Source organism: Orbicella faveolata, unplaced genomic scaffold, assembly GCF_042242905.1.
Source record: "Orbicella faveolata isolate gen_17 unplaced genomic scaffold, um_ofav_v1 contig_50, whole genome shotgun sequence".
Taxonomy (NCBI): domain Eukaryota; kingdom Metazoa; phylum Cnidaria; class Anthozoa; order Scleractinia; family Merulinidae; genus Orbicella; species Orbicella faveolata.
Genome location: NW_028301581.1, coordinates 1,474,196 through 1,478,424, shown reverse-complemented (window position 1 = coordinate 1,478,424; position 4,229 = coordinate 1,474,196). Strand labels below are relative to the sequence as shown.

Genomic DNA, 4,229 nt, shown 5'->3' with positions numbered 1-4,229 from the left:
CAAAAAGATGATGACGATGATAAAAAAGATGGTGATGATGATCTTGATAAACATCCAATAATTTTAAAATTTCAGTACTCCACCTACAGAGTATTAATAAAATTGAAAACAGGCTACCAACTAGATCTCACCCAATCAAATTTTCACGAGCTCGTTGGCTTTCTTAAAGATGCTGAAAATTATGGGTCACGAATGCCTGATTTAAGTCAAGATACAGAAATGCTAAACATACACTGTGATTTGGTTAATATCAGCTTTGTTAATGGAGGAGATACAGATATAATTTAATCTTTCTCAACCAGTATCCTCAAACCGTCATTTAGTTTCACTATGGAACCGCAAAGAGTCACATTTAATCCTGTGAATAAGAACACCATTTCGAGAATGAGAATATATATAACCGATGGCAAAAGACGACAGATAAATCTTAATGGCGTAGATACAGCTTTTAGCTTACTGTTGAAAAGAATTGTCGAATTTATTTATATGAAATCGTATGAATTCAAAAGATTTTACCATCCTCAAATGGGTAAATTTGTGTAAAAACACAAACGAAACGGTTTGATTGTTGACAATATATTCAAACCGATAAGAAGTATAGCATCATCTGTATTCCAAAATGTTGCCAAACCAATCGCGAAAAAAGCAATAAAATCTGGCCGGAGTAGAACACGCTGGTGAGCGTTTGGGTAAAAAAAGCAGCAGAGAAATCAGGTGATCTGATGATGAAACGACTAAGAGGTGTGAAACAAAAAACAGCAACACTTCCAACGATAAAAGAAGAAAGTAGAGATATAATATTGAATCGTTTAATATCAGGAGAAGGTGTAAGGAAAAGGAAAGGAAAGGGACTACTGCTCGGAAAAACAGTCCATTCAACTCAATTCCAATACTTGGTCAAATATTATAAAACACGAATTTTTATCTAAACTAATAGTATAATGGCTTTTAGATCAAGTGAAATGTTACAACGAAATGAGTTTGTAAGATACCAGTCAGATGATGCAATCAAAGCACCAGCTAATGGTGAACACCAAGATAAAAATGGATACAAATTTACAATCAATGACAGATCAGCGTTTAACGATTGGTATAATGCTTATTTTAAAAATTCTGTTTCAAGTACCAAAACTCGCTGATGGAACAGCTTATGGTGGAGGTGATAGAATTACGGTCATCAATGGCTCACACTCTTTCATCAATCATCTGATGATCAAATCTGCTGGTAAAATCGTATATGATACAGATAATCTCCACAAGGTCAGTTTTGTTAAGAATCTATTGGAGTATTCTGATGATTTCAGCAGATCAGTTGCAAAAAACGGTCTTTGGTATTTGGATACTAGCCATCAGATTGCTAATGCTAATCAGAATGCAGGATTTGAAGCAAGACGAAGGTTAACAGTGGGAAATGCTGATGTCAATGTTATTATTCCTGTCAATAGATATTCATTCTTCGAAGTGTTAGAAGATAAGATGCTTATACCAATGCAATTACAATTCAATATAACACTTCAGAATGATGATGAGCTAATTCAAAAAGCAGATGCTGCCGATGATGGAAGAGTCGCCATTAATCGTTTTCTATTATGGGTGCCCAAATTAATTCCAAAAGATAGTCTATATGACAATTTTGTCAGCTCATTTTTGAAAGAAACTAAATGGTCCTATCTGAGATCGTCTATCAAATGTCCGCTCCAGCACAAGCAAGTGGTTTTGATCAGATTTCAGCAAGTGTGGATTATGTTAAACATATATTTGTATATCTCCAAAGAAATAAAACAAATGTCGTGGCAGAAAATCCTTACTTATTGGATACTTATAAATTGAATGCCGCTGATGCTAATAGTTATCTGACGACATGTACATTAGAATATGGAAGTGGAATATTTTATCCAGAAACTGAGTATGATACAGAAACTAAGGTGAGAATTTTTAACGATTTGTCTTATGCTGCAAGAAGAAATGATTTTAATACTGGTACACAACTGAATCTTGCAAATTTTAATGGTCTTTATGGTATGATATATTTTGATTTAACAACCCAAACAGAAAAAGTTACAAGGGATCCCAAACAGTTAATTTTCAGATACAAAATAAATGCTGCTCCAGCAGCTGCATTCAATGTTGACGCAATTGTCTTTTACGAAGAGATGCTGGTTGTGATTAACAAAATTGGTAATGAGTTAGTTATTGTGTAAATAAATAGAATAGCAAAGATAGAAGTTAGTTAGTTATTCCTCAATACGAGGATGTTTTTCAAAATACATATTTTATATAATCTATATAATATATGACGCAATTATTTGAAATAAGGGTGAAATTATCACCAAATCAGAAAAAGAATCTTGCTAGTGCATTTCATAAGCGTGAAACCATTGTTCTCAGGCTTTCAAAAGATGCACTAACTGGAAATAACGTTTTGTAGGTTGCACAAAATGTGCCGAAACGATTGGACAAGAATAAACAGCTGAATAAAGGATTGGACATCAAACTGGCTAAGACTAATATCAGAAACGAGGTTCGAGGTAGTCTGTTGACAAGCATATTAAGTTTAGGTCGTACTTTTGCACCTACCATAGCAAAGAAAACCTTGCAAGCGATTGATTGGGGAATTAAGAAAGCAACTCCTGTTATTCAAAAAGTTGGATCTGAAGCAATTAATTAATTATCAACCAAAGTGAGACCAAATTACAAATATAAAACTGACAGAATGGATCTTGATGCTGACATGTACAAAGGAGGTGCAATTGATATCCAAAAAGCGATTGGCAAAATACCAAAACCAAAGGCTGGATGGACACCAGGAAAGTACAAATAAATGGGACCATATAATCCATTGAATAAGCAATTAGAATACAACCCATGCACCGGTGAGTTCTCAAATGGTACGTACAACCGTGTAATAAGGTGGATGAGATAGCTGCTGATCACGATATTTGTTATGATATGGGAAAAAAAACAAAGGTGATTGTGATTGGCAAATGGTTTCATCACTGGATGAAATACCATATGGTGAAATGCCAAAGAGGGGATCAACAGCACGATTCTTGATTGATCGATAAAAAACAGAAACTGGGTCTTGGGGTATCAAAAAACGGAAGAATCCGTCGAGTGAAGTGAACTGGCAAGAAAAATTAGCTGATGAATTACACAAACCAGTAAAACGTAACTTTACTCGACGGCGTGTAACAGTCAATCATATTGATGAAATATGGTGTTCTGATTTAGTTGAAATGCAGCAGTTCAGCAAGTGGAACAAGGGCTACAGATATCTTCTGATGGTTTCAGATGCGTTTAGTAAATACGGTTGGATTGTACCGTTGAAGGATAAAAAAGGTGAATCTGTAACTGAAGCATTCAAATCCATTATCAGAGAGGGAAGAAAACCTGAGTACTTATGGACTGATGAGGGTAAAGATTATTATAACAAGCATTTGAAGGACTTGTTGGATAAGAATAACATAACACTGTATTCCACGGTAAATGAAGAAAAATCATTGTGAAAGATGGAATAAAACAATAAAAACCAAAATGTGGATGCAGTTTACTATTTGGGGTAATACAGTAATCAGTATTTGGATATTCTACCCAAAATATTAGAACAGTATAATAACACCAAACATGGTTCAATAAAAATGACACCTGTTGAAGCTAGTCAGGAAAAAATGAAGGAACTGTATACTTTAATCTGAATAGTAATACAGAACCATCATCAAAACCGAAGTTTAAAATCGGTGATAAGGTTAGAATAAGCAAAGGCAAGAGAAAAGTATTCGACAAAGGATATACCCCTAATTGGACTGAGGAAGTATTTACAATTGATAAGATCCAATATGCGAATCCAGTCACTTACAAATTAAAAGATCTCCACGGTGAAGAGATAACAGGCAGTTTTTATGACCCTGAGCTGTTAAAAGCCAAACAGGATATATTCAGAATTGAAAAAATCATAAGGAGAAATCATAAGAAGAAGCAAGCGTTAGTAAAGTGGAAGAGATACAGTGATGATTTCAACAGTTGGGTACCACTAAAGGATGTGCTGAAAATATAAACGTTCATCGAGTAATGTATATTAGCGACATTACTTGGTTGTGGTGAAAATAGTATAGCCTATATATACAGATAGATCGTCTATCAGATGTGTTATTTTTGCCATATCTGCTTTTGCTATTATGATAGCCAAAAATATTATTGTTTCTGGCTATATGTCTATTTTATATAAAGCC

General features: G+C 34.3%; 1 pseudogene; it reads left to right on the top strand.

Moving 5' to 3' along the window:
• The first annotated feature begins 448 nt into the window (after positions 1-448).
• On the top strand, positions 449-2,201 carry LOC149095540 (uncharacterized; annotated as a pseudogene).
• Positions 2,202-4,229: the final 2,028 nt, after the last annotated feature.